The sequence below is a fragment of the Nicotiana tomentosiformis genome, chromosome 6 (assembly GCF_000390325.3).
Source record: "Nicotiana tomentosiformis chromosome 6, ASM39032v3, whole genome shotgun sequence".
In the NCBI taxonomy this organism is placed as follows: Eukaryota; Viridiplantae; Streptophyta; class Magnoliopsida; order Solanales; family Solanaceae; genus Nicotiana; species Nicotiana tomentosiformis.
Window position 1 is genome coordinate 145,343,423 of NC_090817.1, and position 23,505 is coordinate 145,366,927.

Sequence of the window (23,505 nt, forward strand, 5' to 3'; positions counted from 1 at the left end):
TCGTACGTTCTCGGCAGAAATCGTGCTTAATAATAATAATAATTACACGATACTTTAATAGTTTATTTCAGCTTGCGATGCTAATTGATAAATTGAAAAATCCTTGGAATTTAATGAATTATTATTCTTGCTTGTTAAAGAATTAATTGTTATTCCTGTAAATGATATTTAATTGATAAATTAGAAATTATTTGAATTGAAGGAATTTAATTAATATATTGAGAATTATTGCATTTGAAAGAATTTGATTATTTTCACTGATTAAATAAATTATTTTAAATTCTGTAAATCATGCTGATTTAAATATCCTAGTTGTATTTCAATTATTATTATTGACCCATAGTGAGTGTCAAAGTCGGCCATCTCGTCTCTACCACTTCGAGATTAGGCATGATACTTACTGGGTATACGTTGTTTACGTACTCATACTACACTTGCTGCACTTTTTGTGCAGGAACTGAGACAAGTACTAGTGGGGGACCTATCGTCTTACACCCACATTATCCAGGGGTATAGTGGTGAGCTATTTTTCTGATCCGTTCTGCAACTACTAGTGTCTCTCTTTGTATTTTTTTAATCCTGTCTATTTTTATTTCAGACAGTATTTGAGGTTTTGTATAATCTACTAGATGCTCATACACTTATGACACCAGGTCTTGGCACACACATTGGTAGAATTTGGATTTTTATTATTTCTCTTGGTTTTAAATTTTGTCAATGAATGCTTAATTTATTAAGTTGGCTTGCCTAGCCGTAGTGTTGGGCGCCATCACGACCTATAGGTGAAATTGGGTCGTGACAACATGGTATCAGAGCACTAGGTTCACATAGGTCTCACAAGTTATGAGCAGGCCTAATAGAGTCTTGTTGATCGGTACGGAGACGTCTGTACTTATCTTCGAGAGGCTATAGGGTGTTAGGAAATTACCTTTCTTTATATTCCATCGTGCAATTAATGTAGTACTAAATATCCTTCTCTTATTCTCTCACAGATGGTGAGAACGGGCTCAAATGAAGTTCCAGACTAGGGAAGAGCTACTCCCCCAGTTGCTAGAGGCCGAGGCAGAAGCCGAGGCCGAGGGAGGGCTCCAGCTCATGGTAGAGGGCGAGGACGTCCCAGGACTATTCCAGTTATGCCGCCAGTGGGTCCAGCAGAGAACCCCATTGTTGAGGAACATGATGAGGTGCCTGTGGCAGAGCCAGCTCTGGTGGACTTTATATCTGCACCGAGATTTCAGGAAGTCATGGGTCGTATGCTGCGATTCATGGATAATATGACTCAGGCCAGTTTATTTCCGGCAGACCCAGCCATATCTCAGGCGGGCGGGGGAGCACAGACCCCTACCGCGCCGGCTCATGGACAGGCAGCTGTTGTATATCAAACCCAGGGTGCACTACCTATGGGTGGAGCCCAGCCAGTGGCAGCAGCTACACCTGAGCCCAGGTCAGCTGTAGCCGCCGATCCTAAGAAATTATTGGACAGATGGACTAGACTACATCCTTCTATCTTTGGGGGTGAGCGATATGAGGATCCACAGGACTTCATTGATTGGTGCAAGGATAGACTGTACAACATGAGGATATTGGAGTCTCATGGAGTAGATTTTTCTACTTTTCAACTAGAGGGCAGAGCCCGTAGATGGTGGCAGTCTTATGTCCTTGGCAGACCAACAGATTCTCCTCCCATGACTTGGGACAAGTTCACCTGTATCTTCCTGGACAGGTATATTCCACCCTCCCAAAGGGAAGAGTTGCGGTTTCAGTTTGAGCAGCTCCATCAGGGTCAGATGTTAGTGACTGATTATGAGGCAAGGTTTTCTGATTTATCTCACCATGCACTTATGATACTCCCTACTGAGGCGGAGAGAGTGCAGAGATTTTTAGTCGGTTTACATACTAGTATTCAGGCCACTATGTCTAGAAAGGTTAAGATGGGTACTTCTTATGAGCGAGTTGTGGAGATTGCTCGGAGGATTGAGGGTGTGCGTCAGCGGAACCGAGAGCAGATTATGAGAGATAAGCCATTCAGGTACTCTGGAGATTTCAGAGGTGCTCCGTCATGGGGAAAAGGTCAGTTCATGAGGGGCAGTCCAGTATACCCCCATTTCCAGCACCACCACCTCCTCGAGGTGCTCTAGTACGACCCCATTTCAATGCTATACCAGAGAGTTCCTACCGCCCCCAGCTATTCAGAGGCCTCCCAGTGGGATTCAAGTCCCCAGGCCCAGACTCTTAGTCAGTAATTACAAGTGGGGATCCCAGTCACATGCGGAGATTTTGCCCCAGGCTTCGGGGTAGACCAGTACAGCAGGGTCAGCAGCCTATGCTTACCGGACCAGTTGCTCCACCAGTAGTCTGACCACCAAGAGGTGGAGGACATGTGGGTTGGGTTTGTCCTATAGGTGGAGGTCAGCCAGGCGGAGGCCAGCCAGTTGGTGCTCCAGCTCGGTTCTATGCTTTTCCGGCTAGACCAGATGCAGAGGCCTCAGATGCTGTGATTACAAGTGTTATTTCTATTTGCGACAAAGATGCCTCTGTATTATTTGATCCAGGATCCACGTATTCATATGTGTCATCTCTATTTGCTCTATTCCTAGGTGTTTCTTATGAGTCCTTGAGTACTCCTGTAGGCGATTCTGTTATTGTGAACCGGATCTACCGGTCTTGTATTATTACATTCTGTGGTTATGAAACTAGAGTAGATCTCTTATTGCTCGAGATGATCGATTTTGAAATTATTCTAGGTATGGACTGGTTATCTCTATATCATGATATTCTAGATTGTCATGCCAAAACTGTTACCTTGGCTATTCCATCTTTGCCTAGGCTGGAGTGGAAGGGTTCGTCGGTTAGTTCATTTAATCGGGTTATTTCTTTTATAAAGGCTCAACACATGGTTGAGAAGGGTTGTTTGGCTTATCTAGCCTATGTTCGGGATACTACTGCAGAGACTCCGGCTATTGATTCAGTGTCAGTAGTTCGGGAGTTCTCTAATGTATTTCCTTCAGATCTTTCAGTTATGCCACCTGATCGTGATATTGATTTTTATGTTGACTTGGCTCCAGATACCCAGCCTATATCTATCCCACCGTATCGCATAGCTCCGAAAGAATTGAAAGAACAACTTGAAGAGTTACTAGCCAAAAGGTTCGTCAGACCGAGTGTATTGCCTTGGGGTGTACCGGTATTATTTGTGAAAAAGAAGGATGGAACAATGCGGATGTGTATTGATTATCACCAATTGAACAAAGTCACTATTAAGAACAAGTACCCATTGCCGTATATTTATGATCTATTTGACCAGTTGCAGGGTGCTAGGGTGTTCTCTAAGATCGACTTGAGGTCGGGGTATCATCAGTTGAAGATTCGATATTCGGATATTCCGAAAACTGCTTTCCGTAGTAGATATGGTCATTATGAGTTTCTGGAAATGTCTTTTGGTTTAACTAATGCCCCGACCGCATTTATGGATTTTATTAACAGGATATTCAGGCCATATATTGATTCATTTGTCATTGTCTTCATTGATGACATTTTGATCTACTCGCACAGTAAGGAGGAGCACGAGCAACATATGAGAGTAGTGCTTCAGACATTACGGGAACAAAAGCTATATGCTAAGTTCTCTAAATATGAGTTTTGACTAGAGTCTGTAGCATATTTGGGACATATTATATCGAGGGAAGGTATTAAGGTTGATCCCAAAACGATTGAAGCAGTTCACAATTGGCATCGTCCCACTTCGGCGACTGAGATCAGGAGTTTTCTGGGTTTAGCAGGTTATTATCATCGCTTCGTGGAAGGTTTTTCATCTATTGCAGCACCTTTGACCAAATTAAACTAGAAGGGTGTTCAGTTCCGATAGTCCAATGATTGTGAGTCAAGCTTTCAGAAACTCAAAACAACATTGACTACAGCACCAGTGTTAGTGTTACCTTCCGATTCGGGAATGTATACAATGCATTGCGATGCTTCACGTGTTGGTTTGGGTTGTGTATTAATGCAGGAAGGGCGAGTTATTACATATGCTTCACGTCAGTTGAAGCCCCACAAGCAGAATTATCCGGTACATGATTTGGAGTTAGCTGCAATTGTTCACGCCCTTAAGATTTGGAGGCATTATCTTTATGGGGTGTCCTGTGAAGATTATACTGATCATCACAATTTGAACCATTTGTTCAAGCAGAGGGACCTAAATTTGAGGCAGCGCAGATGGCTGGAATTACTAAAAGATTATGATATTACTATCCTATATCATCCAGGTAAAGCAAATGTAGCTGTAGATGCCTTGAGTAGAAAGGCGGAGAGTATGGGTAGTTTGGATTTCATTTCAGCAGAAGAGAGGCCATTAGCTTTGGATATCCAATCCTTGGCCAACAGACTTGTGCGGCTAGATATTTTAGAGCCCAGCCGAGTTCTTGCATGTGTCGTAACTCAGTCTTCACTATTTGATCAGATCAAGGCTCTCCAGTATGACGACCCACACTTAATGGTTCTTCGAGAAATGGTACTACGAGGTGGTGCCAAGGAAGTTACTATTGGTGCAGATGGTGTTTTACGACTCCAGGATCGTCTGTGTGTTCCTAATGTGGATGAACTGAGGAAAAAGATTCTGGATGAGGCACACAGTTCTCGGTACTCTATTCATCCAGGTGTTACGAAGATGTATTGTGACTTGAGGCAACATTATTGGTGACGACGAATGAAAAAGGACATAGTTGAGTGTGTAGCTAGGTGTCTAAATTGCCAGCAAGTTAAATATGAGCACCAGAGGCCAGGTGGCCTACTTCAGCAGATGACTATACCAGAATGGAAATGGGAACACATCACTATGGACTTTGTAGTTGGGTTATCGCGAACCCTGAGGAAGTTTGATGCAGTTTGGGTGATTGTTGACAGGTTGACCAAGTCAGCACATTTTATTCCTGTTGTGACTACGTATACTTCAGAGAGTTCGGTTGCACGGTCTGCCAATTTCCATCATATCAGATAGAGGCCCTCAGTTTACTTCACATTTCTGGAGAGCAGTACATAGTGAATTAGGGACCCGTGTAGAGCTCAGCACAGCCTTTCATCCACAGACCGACGGGAAGTTAGAGCGGACAGTTCAGATTTTGGAGGATATGCTCAGGGCATGTGTGATTGACTTTGGAGGTCAATGGGATCGTTTCCTACCTTTGGCAAAGTTTGCTTATAATAACAATTACCAATCCAGCATCGAGATGGCTCCATTTGAGGCTTTATATGGTCGTCGATGCCGTTCACCTATCGGATGGTTTGAGCCCGGTGAGGCTAAGTTATATGGTACTGATTTGGTAAAGGATGCCTTGAAAAAGGTAAAGTTGATTCAGGAGCGACTTCGTACATCACAGTCCAGACAGAAGAGTTATGCGGATCAGAAAGCGCGTGATTTATCCTTTATGGTAGGTGAAAAAGTTCTCTTGAAGGTTTCGCCGATGAAGGGGATTATGAGATTCGGGAAGAAGGGAAAGTTGAGCCCAAGATTTATAGACCCTTTTGAGGTGTTGAGACGAGTTGGGAAGGTTGCTTATGAGCCAGTCTATCGAGAGTTCATCTAGTTTTTCATGTATCTATGCTCCGGAAGTATCATGCTGACCTATCACATGTGTTGGACTTCAGCACAGTTCAGCTAGATCAGAGTTTGGGTTATGAAGAAAAGCCATTTGCCATTGTAGATAAACAAGTTCACCAGTTGAGGTCCAACAGGATTTCTGGAGTAAAGGTCCAGTGGAGGGGCCAACCAGTCGAGGAAGCGACTTGGGAGGCCAAGGAAGACATGCGGAGCAGATATCGACACTTATTCAGCACTCCAGGTACAATTCTAAACCCGTTCGAGGACGAACGTTTGTTTAAGAGGTGGAGAATGTAATGACCCAACCGGTCATTTTAACTTTTAGAAATCCGTTCCCTAAAATAAAACTTTCCGTATGTGCTTTTAATGATTTATGACTTGCGGGAATGGTTGGTTCGGGATTTGAAAGTATTTGGGTTGAAACTGGAACACTTGGTTCCTTAAGTTAACTTTAAATGGATAAGTTTGACTTCGGTCAATATTTTGAGAAAACAACTCCGGAATCAGGATTTGAAGGTTCCAATAGGTTCGTATAATGATTTTGGACCAGGGCGTATGTCCGAATCGGGTTTTGGATAATCCGGGAGCGTTTTGACGCTTAAAAGTAAAAATTAACTATTTGAAGGTTTAAAATTATTTAAATTTGGTTTGGAGTAGTATTTTGAGTAATTAAAGTCCGTTTGGAATTTCGAGTTTGGCAATAGTTCCTTATAGTGATTTAAGACTTGCACGCAAAATTTCGTGTCATTCCGAGTAGTTTAAGTATATTTCGGTGCATTGGAAGTAGATTGAAGAACTTGAAATTCTTAAGTTTGAATCAATTTGGTTTGAGGTGTGATTCATAGATTTGATGTTGTTTTATGCGTTTCGTGAGTTCGAGCGAGTCCGTTTTATGATTTCAAACAGGTTGGTATGTTCGGGCGGGGTCCCCGAATGTCAACCGGATGAGGCTCAGACCAAGTTGGAAGTTGGAAACCAAAGCTTTAGCTCCCAGCTACTATCAGAATCGCACCTGCGCTTGGCCAGCCGCAGGTGCGACACTCGCAGGTGCGGCAGTATCTCGCAGAAGCGAGCCTCGCAGATGCGAGTTTTTGTGCGCAGAAGCGGAAAAGGGAAGGGGCAATCGACCACAGATGCGGAGAATTTCCGCACCTGCGAACGCGCAGGTGCGAATCTTTGTGCGCAAATGCGAGAATTGGACAGGCAAGTGGAACTCGCACCTGCGAGGGCAGGTGCGGTACTCTGTCCGCAGGTGCAAATGACCTGTTTGGCAGAAAGCTTAAAAGAACGGGAATTCACCATTTTTGCCCATTTTCTTCCATTCTTGGGCGATTTTGGAGCTTTTTGAGAGGAGATTTCAACTAACAACTTTGAGGTAAGTTAATTCTACACCTTTGAGTTAAATACATAGATTATGAGTAGATTATAACTAGTAAATCTTAGAAATCAAGGGTTTAGGTGAAAAACCTAAATTTTTATAAAAGTGAGATTTTAACCACGAAAATAGTTATGGAATTGGATAGAAATTATATATTTGAGTTCTTGAGATTATGGGTAACATTTTCATCCGAAAATTTCCGGAATCCGGGCACGTGGGCCCTGGGTGAATTTTAGAAATTTTACCATTTTGGATAGAGTAATTTATTTAAAGATGAATTTCGAATTATTGAACATATATTAATTATTTTATATAACTTTTGGATAGTTTTGGATTTTTCGGCATTGTATCGGAAAGTGGACTTTGAGACGAGTTAAGTCTCTTGTCTAATCTCGTGAGGGAAAAATTACCCCATAGGGATTAAATTGAATATTGTTGCTAATTGCGGGGGCTGCGTACGCACGAGGTGACGAGATTCTGTGCGTAGCTACTATAAATGCTAAAGTCCGGGTAGTTTAGGACTCAAAGCATGAATTACTTGTGTAAATTGTATTCCTTGATTTATTAATATAAATTGTTATATATGAATATATTGTGAATTGTTAGATAAAGATATTAAAGGATGAAAATCTAATATGCTTGATTTTCTCTTTAAATTAATTAATTGTTAAAAAAAATTATTCTCCTCCCGAATTTATCTTATAATAAATATACTCTCATTCCGGAGGTACATAAAAATGTCCTCCTTTCTTGTTGAGCGGGCCGAACGCCTCGGCAGGATAGATGCATCTATGGATCTCGCCGCACGTCCCTCAGCAGAAATCGTGCTTAATAATAATAATAATAATTACACGATACTTTAATAGTTTATTTCAGCTTGCGAAGCTAATTGATAAATTGGAAAATCCTTGAAATTTAATGAATTATTATTCTTGCTTGTTAAAGAATTAATTGTTATTCCTGTAAATGATATTTAATTGATAAATTAAAAATTATTTGAATTGAAGGAATTTAATTAATATATTGAGAATTATTGCATTTGAAGGAATTTGATTATTTCCGCTAATTAAATAAATTATTTTAAATTCTGTAAATTATGCTGATTTAAATATCCTAGTGTTATTTCAATTATTATTATTGACCCATAGTGAGTGTCAAAGTCGGTCATCTCGTCTCTACCACTTCGAGATTAGACTTGATACTTACTGGGTACACGTTGTTTACGTAATCATACTACACTTGCTGCACTTTTTATGTAAGAATTGAGGCAAGTACTAGTGGGGGACCTATCGTCTTACACCCACGCTATCCAAGAGCATAGTGGTGAGCTGTTTCTCTGATCCGTTCTGCAGCTACTAGTGTCTCTCTTTGTATTTTTTCATCCTGTCTATTTTTATTTCAGACAGTATTTGAGGTTTTGTATAATCTACTAGATGCTCATACACTTGTGACACCAGGTCTTGGCACACACATTGGTAGAATTTGGGTTTTTCTTATTTTTTTTGGTTTTAAATTTTGTCAATGAATGCTTAATTTATTAAGTTGGCTTGCCTAGCCATAGTGTTGGACGCCATCACGATCTATAGGTGAAATTGGATCGTGACAGTATACCACAAAGAAATGATGGACGAAGATGACACAGCCATCTGTATAACAAATTTTTGCAGTGCAAGCAAACTAGGTAAGAGACCGATGGTGAAGAAAATGTCTTCTGATGCTTGTGCTACAAAGTACAACCCCAATACATGAAATCCTCCGTTCAATCTTCTTCCTTTTTCTAAAAATATCTCTTTGTATAGTATTTTTCATATGTTTTTTAAAAAAAATTTATTTTACCTTATTAATTTAAGAAGCCCAAAAGTCAATCTTTGGAACTTCTGTACCTTTCTATATCCCAAATTAAATTGATGAAATGTTTAAATTGATGCCATATTGTTACTCTTTCTGGTACCTTTTTGTATTCCACTATTAGGGGGTGTGTGGCCAGTTTCTAAATAAATTTGGAAGACACTATTGTAATTGAGAAGGTTTCCAAGCTTCAAAATGAGATAGCAAGCTTAACCCGACATCTATTTGATAGTATTTTTTAAATTCAATGTTAGGAGTTTTTCTTCTCTATGTTGAATTATTATATGGTTTGAGTTCACATGAAGCTTACTTGTAATAAGAAATGACAATGATTTACAAAAGAAAAGAAAAAGAAAGTTTATTGAGAGTTAATAGTATTTTCTTGAACAGTTGGGAGGGAGGAGGTCATGCCGTCATGGAACTTGAAAGCAATATTGTTATGACCCAAAAGGTCATCTTATGTTTTAGAACTCGAATATGCGCTCTTAAACCTTAAAAATCTCATTTTTACCCTCCTCGATTTGCGTGCGCAGTCCGGGAAGGTTTTCGAAAAGCTTTTATATTGAAAACTAATGAAAATAAAAATTTTTGCCTTAAAAGTTGATTTTTTAGTTGATTTCGGTCAATATTTTTGGTAAACGGGCCCGGATCCATACTTTGACGGTTCCGGTGGGTCCGTATCGAATTATGGGACCTAGGCGTATGCCCGGAATAGAATTCGAAGGTCCCTAGCTTGAGTTATGAATTTTTGATGAAAATTAAAAGTTTAAAAATTATTTATTTTTAAGAATTGATTGATATTTGGCATTGTTAGTATCAGGTCCGTATTTTGGTTTCAGATTCCGGTACAGGTTCATTATGATATTTAAGACCTGTCTGTGAAATTTAGTGAGAAATAGAATTGATTTGACGTGATTCGGACGTCCAGTTGACAAAATAGTAACTTTAAAGTGTTCTTAAGAATTTTATTTGATTTGGTGCTAAATTTAGAGTTCCAGGTGTTATTTTGGTGATTTGATCGTGCGAGCAAGTTCATATGATATTTTTAGACTTGTGTGCATGTTTGGTTTGGAGCTCCAAGGGCTCGGGTGAGTTTCGGATAGGCTACGGGGTGATTTGCACTTAGAAAATCTAAGATTTTTGCTGCAACAGCTGTTCTGGTGTGCCCTTCTTCGCGTTTGCGTAGGTAGTGTCGGGAATGCGAAAGGTAAAATGGGGGCAGGGGAATTTTCTTCTTCGCGAATGCGAAGGACTTCTCGTGAACGCGAAGCGTTGGGGGTGGTACCCTTCGCGAACGCGATCTGTCTCACGCGAACGCGATAGTTTGAGGGACCTGGGGGGGGGGGGAGGGGGGTCATGTTCTTCTACGCGAAGCGTCCACTGGGTCACGAACGCGAAGGCTTGGGGGGAACTGCCTTACGCGAACACGTAGAAAGACACACGAACGTGAAGGCCTTAGGCCGTTGTGCAACGCGATCGCGACAGGCCTCTCGCGAACGCGATGAAGGCCTGTCCAGTGACTTAAAACAGACTCCAAACACGGGTTTAAGCCATTTTTTCAATATTTTTCAAGAACCAAACGGGTAGAGGCGATTTTCAAGAGTTATTTTCTTCCCCAAAGTGTTGGTAAGTGATTCTAAACCATTTTCTTTCAATTACCCATTACATTTTATGAATTATCAACCTAAAATCTAGAGTTTTCATGGTAGAATTAGGGGTTAGGGTAGAAACTAGAGATTTCGGGAATTTGGGGATTTAGACCTCAATTTGAGGTCGGATTCTAAAACCAATTATATATTCGAACTCGGGGATGAATGGGTAAATCGATTTTAGTCCGAACCTCGAGTTTTGACCAAGCGGTCACGGGGGTCGATTTTTTGACTTTTTGGAGGAAAATTTGAAAAATTTAATTTATGCAATATAATTGATTCCTTTAGCAATATTTGATATTATTGAGTCATTTTTGAATAGATACGAGTGGTTTGGAGGTGAATTCCAAAGGAAAAGCTGTGATTGAGAATTAAGTGGCCTTCGGAGCGAGGTAAGTGTTGTGTCTAACCCTGACTTGAGGGAATTAGGAACCTTAGATTACTTGCTAAGTGAAATTCATGTGAGCGACATACATGTGAGGTGATGAGTACTTATGCGCCGCCAATTTACCTATTGTTCCATGTTTCATCTGTTGTCTTATATTGTCTCATTCCTATGCCTAATTGCTATGTGTTATACTAGTGTTGTTAAATTGATCGTCATTATCATGTTTACGGATTTTCTGGTGATAGTTGAGATTTTATTTCAAAGTTGAGATTGATGTTATGGAACCAAATGTTGAAATAAGGTTTGTACCTGTTATTCTATCTCCTTGTTGTTATTTATGCATTGCATTATGGTAAGGGAGAGTGTTAATGCACGAAGGGTGATGCCGTGCCATATTGTGAGTGTTAATGCACGAAGGGTGATGCCGTACCATATTGTGAGTGTTAATGCACGAAGGGTGGTGCCGTGCCATATGGTGAGTGTTAATGCACGATGGGTGATGCTGTGCCATATTGTGAGTGTTAATGCACGAAGGGTAATGCCGTGCCATGATATGAGAGTTAATGCAAGAAGGGTGATGCCGTGCCGTTTCTATTAATTTTGTGGTGAGATTGAGAGTAAAACCACGAAGGCTGATGCCGTGCATTTTTCCTTACTGTATTCACTATTCCTGTTGATTCATGGTATATTGACTGTTCAAGTGATCATTCTGTTGTAATCCTTTATCTTGTATTCCCCTCAGTATGTTCCCCTCCTGGCATTTCCTGTTTAGTTCTTCATTTCTATTATGTGTATATACACTGTTAAATTGTACAGGTTGATTCGTAGATGCCTTACCTTAGCCTCGTCACTACTTCGTCGATGTTAGGCTCGACATTTACTAGTACATGGGATTAGTTGTACTGATACTGCACTCTACACTTTCTGTGCAGATTTTGATACCGACTCGGGTTAATCGAGATTTTGCTATTGGTCCGCTGTCCGAAGACTCAAGGTAGATCTGTCGGCGTACACAGACCTTGAAGTCCCCGTCTATCTTTTCTGTTCACTGTTTCTTTCACTCAGATAATTGTATTTCTTTCAGACTATTACTTGTAGTAAATTCTAGAATACTCATGAATTGTGACTCCAGATCCGGGTGGTAGTAATTAATACAATTTTTATGATATTCCGCACTTATTATATTTTATCTTAGTTAATTATTGTTAATTACTGAATGAAAATAAGGCATTAGTTTAATAATTCTCTAACGTTGGCTTGCCTAGCAAGTGAAATGTTAGGCGTTATCACAGTCCCGTCGGTGGGAAATTCCGGGTCGTGACAGTTGGTACCAGAGCCCTAGGTTACATAGGTCTCATGAGTTACGAGCAAGCTTAGTAGAGTCTGAAGGATTGGTACAGAGACGTCTGTACTTATCTCTCAAAGGCTATGAAGTTTAGGAACAATATCACCTCTTTCATTCCTTATCGTGCGACATTGATTTTGCTTGAAACCTATATCTCACATTCCTTTGTATCTACTCGTGTATGATATTGCGCACTCGGTATCAGTTGTACGTCGATAGTTCTTGATGCCGCAGATGAACTACAAGAGAGCCAGAGATGCTCTGACATTGCCTCAATGTGTGATTCCGACTGAAGATGCGGACATATTAAGAGATCACCCAGTGAATCAGGTGGGGGATGCAACAGACCTTGGCATCTGTTTGATTTATACAAGCTGTGAAGGTTAATATTGTGGACCATCGGACGTGGTGAACTATGACTTCGCGCTGAGTGGGGGAGGGGGGGTCCATTATCAATGGATGGATTGCGGGTCATGTGTTATATCAGTTGTTTCCTAAAATGTATATATGTGGTACTAAAAGGTTCCCCAAACATTTACACATGTTTAAGGTCTGAGATTTTGTAGAGGATGAGGTTGGTACTTACGGTATGTCCGCCTACTTAATAATCTTATACTTCAGTACCAAAGGAGTTAGAGAAACAACATTAAATTTACAGAAGGTCTACTCAGCGTGGACGTCATGGTTGGGAATTTTGGGATGCTTCGGAGGAAGTACAGTGTTTGACGAGATTCTGGACTATGTGGTTTGTGCCAAGATTTGTCTGTATGGAGCTCCACTTTTGTGATTGTTGTGTATAAATAGGGGTAAGGGTTACCTCTGAGAAGAATCGAAGAGTATGTTAAGAAATGGGTCAGCTCAACAGTGTCGAGTCAGCATAACAAAAGAAGTAATTGGCCTTGGGTGAGATAATTTTCCACAGGTGTCCGTGGCAAGCCTATAAAAAGGGCAGACCAGCCAATGCAACACTGCCCACTTGGCTCGGTTCTTAGAAATACTTTTGAAAGAGTTTGTTTCCCGAACTCTCCGTAATGCATGGTGCATAGGTTTTGAACGATTGCGTCAGGTCACCATGACGGTGTCATAATATGCCATCGGCTTCAATAAGTTAGCCCATCATATTCCTATTTTGCTTTCTACAGCCAGAGAGCGAGTTCACAGACTCATTAAAGGACTTAATTATGATCGTAAAATTTTGTATGACTCGGGAGCTACAGGCTAATACTTCATTTCCACTAGTGGTAGAAATTGCCAAGATATTAGAACGTGTTCGGGGTGAGAATAAAGGAAACTAAGGAGACCAAGACGTGTCAAGGTTCAGGGGGATTCAGTGGATTCTACTCTGCGAGTATAAATTATTATGGCGGGGGCTCGGGATAGTCGGCCAGCCAGTTCACACATCGTATTAATCGAGGTGCTCCAGTAAGTTCTTTTAATGCACCACTAGCATGAGTTTCCTACAATGGTTATTCAAGTTATCTGGCACAGACTCAATATGAGCAGCCAGACCCGCAAAAGGGTTGTTATAAATACGACCATACTAGGTATCATGAGAAAATTGTCCCAAACTTGGGAGAGATATATTTCATCAAAACACTCAGGCTACGTGCCCCATTGCAGTTACCACACCACCCACACGATCAGTTAGGGGTGGAGGACAGGCGGGTAGAAGGCGTCCTAGAGGTGGAGACCCAGCCGTTGTTAGATTTGTTTAATGGTATAGTGGAGGTCGTTACATCAGATGGTGTTGTTATAGGTACGACCTCGATTTAAAATAAAGGAATAATTTACTTAACTTGATTTGGTTCTAAGTATCAAGACGAGTCCTACTATTGTGCTCCACTTATGAGTGAGCTTCATAATTCTATTATCTACTTATGTGTTTACTCCTAGAGTGAAAGTGGGAGCGTATCACTATGGATGTTGTTGTTGGATTCCCACGGACTCAAAGGAAATTCGATGCAGTTTGGGTTATTGTGGACAGGCTGACTAAGTCAGCGCATTTCATTCCTGTGGAAGTTACTTATTCCTCAGAGCGGTTGGCAGAGATTTACATTTGTGAGATCGTCCGTCTTCACGGTGTGCCCGTGTCTATTATTTCTGATTGAGGTACACAGTTTATATGCTCCGCGCTTGTGTTATTGACTTTGGAGGTTCTTGGGATCAGTTCTTGCCGTTAGCGGAGTTTGCCTATAATAACAGCTACCAGTCAAGTATTTAGATGGCTCCTTATAAGGCATTATATGGTAGACGGTGTAAGTCACCAGTTGGGTGGTTTGAGCCGGGGGAGGCTCAGTTATTGGGTACAAATTTAGTTTAGGAGGCATTGGACAAGGTCAAGATTAGACAGGATCGACTTCTTGCAGCTCAGTCCAGGCAAAAGAGTTATGCCAACCGTAGAATTCGTGATGTGGCATTCATGGTCGGAGAGAGGGTATTACTTCGGGTATCACCCATGAAGGGTGTAATGAGATTCGGAAAGAAGGGCAAGTTGAGCCCTAGGTATATCAGACCTTTTGACATTCTGGAGAGAGTGGGAGAGGTGGCTTATAGGCTTGCGTTGTCACCTAATTTAGCAGTTGTTCATCCGGTATTCCATATGTCTATGCTCCGAAAATATCATGGTGATCCGTCCCATGGGTTAGATTTTAGCTCTGTCCAGTTGGACAAGGATTTGACTTACGAGGAGGAGCCGGTGGCAATTCTAGCCCGGCAAGTTCGCCAGTTGAGATCAAAGAGTTACCCTTCAGTTCGAGTGCAGTGGAGAGGTTAGCCTATTGAGGCAGCTACTTAGGAGTCCGAGTCCGATATGCATAGTAGATATCCCCACCTTTTCACCAGCCCAGGTACTTTTCTATGTCCGTTCGAGGACGAACGGTTGTTTTAGAGGTGGAGAATGTGATGATCCAAAAGGTCATCTTATATTTTAGAACTCGAATCTGCACTCTTAAGACTTAAAAATCTCATTTTTTTCTCTCCTTGATTTGCGTGCACAGTCCGGTAGGTTTTCGGAAAGCTTTTATGTTGAAAACAAATAAAAATAAGAATATTTGCCTTAAAAGTTCATTTTAGTTGACTTCGGTCAACATTTTTGGTAAATAGGCCTAGATCCGTGCTTTGACGATCCCGGTGGGTCCGTATCGAATTATGGGACCTGGGCATATGCCCTGAATCGAATTCGGAGGTCCCTAGCTTGAGTTATGAATTTTTGATAAAAATTAAAAGTTTAAAAATTATTTATTTTTAAAAATTGATTGATATTTGGCATTGCTAGTATCAGGTCCGTATTTTGGTTCCGGATCCCGGTACAGGTTCATTATGATATTTAAGACTTGTCTGTAAAATTTGGTGAGAAACAGAGTTGATTTGACGTGATTCGGATGTCCAGTTGAGAAAATAGTAACTTTAAAGTGTTCTTGAGAATTTTATTTGATTTGGTGCTAAATTTAGAGTTTCAGGTGTTATTTTGGATATTTTATCCTGCGAGCAAGTTCGTATGATATTTTTAGACTTGTGTGCATGTTTGGTTTGGAGCCCCGAGGTCTCTGGTGAGTTTTGGATAGCCTACGGGGTGATTTGCACTTAGAAAATCTTAGATTATTGCTGCAGCAACTGTTCTGGTGTGCCCTTTTTCGCGTTCGCGTAGGTAGTGTCGCGAACGCGAAAGGTAAAATGGGGGCAGGGGAAATTTCTTCTTCGCGAATGCAAAGGACTTCTCACAAACGCGAAGCGTTGGGGGTGGTACCCTTCGCGAACGCGATCTGTCTCACGCGAACGCGATAGTTTAAGGGACCTGGGGGGAGGGGGGGGGGGATCATGTTCTTCTACGCTAACGCGTCCACTGGGTCGCGAACGCGAATTCTTGGGGGGAGCTGTCTTATGCAAATACGTAGAAAGACTCACGAACACGAAGGCCTTAGGCTGCTGTGCATTGCGATCGCGACAGGCCTGCCGCGAACGCGATAAAGGCCTGTCCAGTGACTTAAAACAGACTCCAAACACGGGTTTAAGCCATTTCTTCAACATTGTTAAAGAACCAAACGGGTAGAGGCGATTTTCAAGAGTCATTTTCTTCCCCAAAGTGTTGGTAAGTGATTCTAAACCATTTTCTTTCAATTACCCATTACATTTTATGAATTATCAACCTAAAATCTAGAGTTTTCATGGTAGAATTAGGGGTTAGGGTAGAAACTAGAGATTTCAGGAATTTAGGGATTTAGACCTCAATTTGTGGTCGGATTCCAAAACAAATTATATATTCGGGCTCGAGGATGAATGGGTAAATAGATTTTGGTTTGAACCTCGGGTTCTGACCAAGCGGGCCCGGGGTCGATTTTTCGACTTTTTGGAGGAAAATTTGGGAAATTTAATTTATGCTATATAATTAATTTTTTTAGCAATATTTGATATTATTGAGTCATTTTTGAATCTAAATACGAGTGGTTTGGAGGTGAATTCCAAAGGAAAAGTTGTGATTGAGAATTAAGTGGCCTTCAGAGCGAGGTAAGTGTTGTGTCTAACCCTGACTTGAGGGAATTAGGAACCTTAGATTACTTGCTAAGTGAAATTCATGTGAGCGGCGTATATGTGAGGTGATGAGTACTTATGCGCTGCCAATTTACCTGTTATTCCATGTTTATTCCGTTTTCTTATATTGTCTCATTCCTATGCCTAATTGCTATGTGTTATACTAGTGTTGTTAAGGTTTGTACCTGTTATTCTATCTCCCTATTGTTATTTATGCATTGCACTATGGTAAGGGAGAGTGTTAATGCACGAAGGGTGATGTCGTGCCATATTGTGAGTGTTAATGCACGAAGGGTGATGCCGTGCCATATTGTGAGTGTTAATACACGAAGGGTGGTGCCGTGCCATATTGTGAGTGTTAATGCACGAAGGGTGATGCTGTGCCATATTATGAGTGTTAATGCACGAAGGGTGATGTCGTGCCATATTGTAAGTGTTAATGCACGAAGGGTGATGTCGTTCCATGATATGAGAGTTAATACAAGAAGGGTGATGCCGTGCCGTTTCTATTAATATTATGGTGAGATTGAGAGTAAAAGCACGAAGGCTGATGCCGTGCATTTTTCCTTACTGTATTCACTATTCCTGTTGATTCATGGTATATTGACTGTTCAGGTGATCATTCTGTTGTAGTCCTTTATCTTGTATTCCCCTTAGTATGTTCCCCTCCCGGCATTTCCTATTTAGTTCTTCATTTCTATTATGTGTATATACACTGTTAAATTGTATAGGTTGATTTGTAGATGCCTTACCTTAGCCTCGTCACTACTTCATCGAGGTTAGGCTCGACACTTACCAGTACTGGGATCAGTTGTACTGATACTGCACTCTGCACTTTCTATGCAAATTTTGATACCGACTCAGGTTGATCGAGATTTTGCTATTGGTCCGCTGTCCGGAGACTCAAGGTAGATCTGTCGGCGTACATAGACCTTGAAGTCCCCGTTTATCTTTTATGTTCTACTGTTTCTTTCATTCAGACAATTGTATTTCTTTTAGACTATTACTTGTAGCAAATTCTAGAATACTCGTGAATTATGACTCCAGATCCGGGTGGTAGTAATTAATACAGTTTTTATGATATTCCGCACTTATTATATTTCATCTTAGTTAATTATTGTTAATTATTGAATGGAAATAAGGAATTGGTTTAATAATTCTCTAACGTTGGCTTGCCTAGCAAGTGAAATGTTAGGCGCTATCACGGTCCCGTCGGTGGGAAATTTCGAGTCGTGACTGTTGGTACCAGAGCCCTAGGTTACATAGGTCTCACGAGTCACGAGCAAGCTTAGTAGAGTCTGAAGGATCGGTACGGAGACGTCTGTACTTATCTCTCAAAGGCTATGAAGTTTAGGAACAATATCACCTCTTTCATTCCTTATCGTGAGACATTGATTTTTCTTGAAACCTATATCTCACATTCCTTTGTATCTACTCGTATATGATATTGCGCACTCAGTATCAGTAGTACGTCGATGATTCATGATGCCGCAAATGAACTACGAGGGAGCCAGAGATGCTCTAACATTGCCTCAACGTGTGATTCCGACTGAAGATGCGGACATAGTAAGAGATCACCCAGTGAATCAGGTGGGGGATGCAACGGACCTTGGCATCTTTTTGATTTATACAAGCTGTGAAGGTTAATATTGTGGACCATCGGACGTGGTAAACTATGACTTCGTGCCGAGGGGGGGGGGGTCCATTATCAATGGATGGATTGCGGGTCATGTGTTATATCAGTTTTGGCCTGAAATGTATATATGTGGTACTGAAAGGTTCCCCAAACATTTACACATGTTTAAGGTCTGAGATTTTGTAGAGGATGAGGTTGGTACTTACGGTATGTCCGCCTACTTAATAATCTTATACTTCAGTACCAAAGGAGTTAGAGAAACAACATTAAATTTACAGAAGGTCTACTCAGCGTGGACGTCATGGTTGCGAATTTTGGGATACTTCGGAGGAAGTACAGTGTTTGACGAGATTCTAGACTATGTGGTTTGTGCCAAGATTTGTCTGTATGGAGCTCTACTTTTGTGATCGTTGTGTATAAATAGGGGTAAGGGTTACCTCTGAGAAGAATCGAAGAGTATGTTAAGAAATGGGTCAGCTCAACAGTGTCGAGTCAGCATAACAAAAGAAGAAATTGGCCTTGGGTGATATAATTCTACACAAGTGTCCGTGATAAGCCTATAAAAATGGCAGACCAGCCAATGCAACACTGCCCACTTGGCTCGGTTCTTAGAAATACTTTTGAAAGAGTTTGTTTCCCGGACTCTCCGTAACGTATGGCGCATAGGGTTTGAACGATTGCGTCAGGTCACCATGACGGTGTCATAATATGCCATCGGCTTCAATAAGTTAGCCCGTCATATTCCTACTTTGCTTTCTACAGCCAGAGAGCGAGTTCACAGACACATTAAAGGACTTAATTATGATCGTAAAATTTTGTATGACTCGGGAGCTACAGGCTAATACTTTATTTCCACTAGTGGTAGAAATTGCCAAGATATTAGAACGTGTTCGGGGTGAGGAAAAAGGAAACTAAGGAGACCAAGACGTCTCGAGGTTCTAGGGGATTCAGTGGATTCTACTCTGCGACATTATGGCGGGGGCTCGGGGTAGTCGGCCAGCCCAGTTCGCACATCGGATTAATCGAGGTGCTCCAGTAAGTTCTTTTAATGCACCACTGGCATGAGTTTCCTACAATGGTTATTCAAGTTATCTGGCACAGACTTAATATGAGCAGCCAAACCCGCAAAGGGGTTGTTATAAATACGGCGATATTAGGCATCATGAGAAAATTGTCCCAAACTTGGGAGAGATATATTTCATCAAAACACTCAGGCTACGTGCCCCATTGCAGTTACCACACCACCCATACGATCAGTTAGGGGTGGAGGACAGGCGGGTAGAAGGCGTCCTAGAGGTGGAGACCCAGCCGTTGTTAGATTTGTTTAATGGTATGGTGGAGGTCGTTACATCAGATGGTGTTGTTATAGGTATGACCTCGATTTAAAATAAAGGAATAATTTCCTTAACTTGATTTGGTTCTGAGTATCAAGACGAGTCCTCCTATTGTACTCCACTTATGAGTGAACTTCATAATTCTATTATCTACTTATGTGTTTACTCCTGTTGGGAGGTTTTATGAAGATAACTACGCCTATCATTCCATGTTGGTCTCTAATAAGAGTTGTGAGGCTAAATGTGGCTATGTGTTACTCATTTCGATAAGTTTTGATGTAATTTATGGATAATTAATTACAAATTATAAATTATATGCCCTATCGGTGTGAGGTTCATTATGTGTTGTAATTTTGTTTAACGAAAGTTATTTAAAAAGGAGAAAATGGAAAGTTTCGATTGGCAAGATGTGCATATTACTTGTGATTCAGAATTGAGGTTGAAGTCCCCACATTTTAAACTAAATTGATATGTTTAAACCGGGCTATGAGCTGCGGTGGAAGTTATATAAGGACGAGATCCTTGTGATAAAATTCTTGTGTTTAAATTCTCCCTTGTGAAATTAAATTTGTACTATAGTACTAATAGGGAGTCATGCCTGCTAGGCTTATTTGAAAAACTTTTGTATGAAATTCTCTGTGCATACTTGCCAAATTCGTGTTGTAATATTGATTTGTAGCCTACGAGGTAGGTGCCCGCCCAGGTGGCGTTAAATGTGACTCGTTAATTCGGGTAAATAATTATGAGGTCTTCATGCCTCGCATCTCGTTATCAGTATTGTGAAGGGTGAAACGAGATTTTTGTTAACATGAAGTTAATTGACGATTTCGTAATTGATTATGAACAACTATTAAGACCAGATTAACCCAGAAGGGTGCCCCATTTAGATGGTCAGACGAGTGTGAGTTGAGCTTTCAGAAGCTTAAGACCGCTTTGACTACAACGCTAGTGTTGATATTACCCACATGTTCAGGATCGTATACGGTATATTTTGACACCTCTCACATTGGGCTTGGTGCAGTATTAATGCAAGATAGCAGGGTGATTGCATATGCGTAGCGGCAGTTGAAAGTTCACGAGAAGAATTATCCTGTTCATGACTTAGAATTGGCAGCCATTGTTCATGCGCTGAAGATTTGGAGGCATTACCTCCATGGTGTCTCGTGTGAGGTATTTACTAATCATCGTAGCCTTCAGTATCTGTTCAAACTAAAGGATCTTAATTTGAGACAGAGAAGATGGTTGGAGTTATTGAAAGACTATGATATCACCATATTGTATCACCCTAGAAAGGCCAATGTGGTGGCCGATGCTTTGAGTAGAAAAACTATGAGTATGGGCAGTCTTGCGTATATTCCAGTTGGTGAGAGGCCATTAGCTGTAGATGTTCAGACTTTGGCTAATCAGTTCGTGAGGTTAGATGTTTCAGAACCCAGTTGGGTTCTAGCTTGCACAGTCACTCGGTCTTCTTTATATGAGCGCATCAGAGAGAGGCAGTATGATGATCCTCATTTACTTGTCCTTAAGGACACGGTGCGGCACGGTGATGCCAAACAGGTTGCTGTGGGGGAAGATGGGTTCTGCGAATGCAGGGGTCAAAATTGTGTGCCTAATTTGGATGGGCTTCGTGAATTAATTCTTGAAGAAGCACACAGTTCCATGTATTTTATTCATCCAGGTACCGCCAAAATGTATCAAGATTTGCGGCAACATTATTGGTGGAGAAGAATGAAAAAGGATATAGTTACATATGTAGCTCGGTGTCTGAATTGTCAGCAAGTTAAGTACGAGCATCAGAGACCTGGTGGTTTGCTTCAGAAGTTAGAAAATCCTAGAATGAAAGTGGGTGCGTATCACTATGGATTTTGTTGTTGGATTCCAACGGACTCAGAGGAAATTCGATGCAGTTTGGGTTATTATGGACAGGCTGACTAAGTCAGCGCATTTCATTCCTGTGGAAGTTACCTATTCCTCGGAGCGGTTGGCAGAGATTTACATTCGTGAGATCGTCCGTCTTCACGGTGTGCCCGTGTCTATCATTTCTGATTGAGGTACACAGTTTACCTCGCACTTTTGGAAGGCAGTACAACGTGAGTTAGGTACGCGGGTTGAGTTGAGCACAACATTCCATCCTCAGACGGACGGACAGTCCGAGCGTACTATTCATATCTTGGAGGATATGCTCCGCACTTGTGTTATTGACTTTGGAGGTTCTTGGGATCAGTTCTTGCCGTTAGCGGAGTTTGCCTATAATAACAGCTACCAGTCGAGCATTCAGATGGCTCCCTATAAGGCATTATATGGTAGATAGTGTAAGTCGCCAGTTGGGTGGTTTGAGCTGGGGGAGGCTCGGTTATTGGGTACAAATTTAGTTTAGGAGGCATTGGACAAGGTCAAGATTAGACAGGATCGACTTCTTACAGCTTAGTCCAGGAAAAAGAGTTATGCCGACCGTAGAGTTCGTGATGTGGCATTTATGGTCGGAGAGAGGGTATTACTTTGGGTATCACCCATGAAGGGTGTAATGAGGTTCGGAAAGAAGGTCAAGTTGAGCCCTGGGTATATCAGACCTTTTGACATTCTAGAGAGAGTGGGAGAGGTGGCTTACAGGCTTGCGTTGTCACCTAATTTAGCAGTTGTTCATCCGGTATTTCATGTGTCTATGCTCTGGAAATATCATGGTGATCCGTCCCATGGGTTAGATTTTAGCTCTGTCCAGTTGGACAAGGATTTGACTTACGAGGAGGAGCCGGTGGCAATTCTAGCCCGGCAAGTTCGCCAGTTGAGATCAAAGAGTTACCCTTCAGTTCGAGTGCAATGGGGAGGTCAGCCTATTGAGGCAGCTACTTGGGAGTCCGAGTCCGATATGCGTAGTAGATATCCCCACCTTTTCACCAGTCCAGGTACTTTTCTATGTCCGTTCGAGGACGAACGGTTGTTTTAGAGGTGGAGAATGTGATGATCCAAAAGGTCATCTTATGTTTTAGAACTCGAATCTGCACTCTTAAGCCTTAAAAATCTCATTTTTTCCCTCCTCGATTTGCGTGCGCAGTCCGGGCAGGTTTTCGGAAAGTTTTTATGTTGAAAACTAATGAAAATAAGAATATTTGCCTTAAAAGTTGATTTTAGTTGACTTCGGTCAATATTTTTAGTAAATAGGCCAGGATCCGTGCTTTGACGATCCTGGTGGGTCAGTATTGAATTATGGGACCTGGGCATATGCCCGGAATTGAATTCGGAGGTCCTTAGTTTGAGTTATGAATTTTTGATAAAAATTAAAAGGTTGAAAATTATTTATTTTTAAGAATTGATTGATATTTTGCATTGTTAGTATCGGGTCCGTATTTTGGTTCCGGATCCCGGTACAGGTTCAATATGATATTTAAGACTTGTCTGTAAAATTTGGTGAGAAACAGAGTTGATTTGACGTGATTCGGATGTCCAGTTGAGAAAATAGTAACTTTAAAGTGTTCTTGAGAATTTTATTTGATTCGGTGCTAAATTTAGAGTTTCAGGTGTTATTTTGGATATTTGATCGCGCGAGCAAGTTCGTATGATGTTTTTAAACTTGTGTGCATGTTTGGTTTGGAGCCCCGAGGTCTCTGATGAGTTTTGGATAGCCTACGGGGTGATTTGCACTTAGAAAATCTTAGATTTTTGCTGTAGTAGCTGTTCTGGTGTGCCCTTCTTCCCGTTCGCGTAGGTAGTGTCGCGAACGCGAAAGGTAAAATGGGGGCAGGGGAAATTTCTTCTTCGCGAATGCAAAGGACTTCTCACGAACGCGAAGCGTTGGGGGTTTTACCCTTC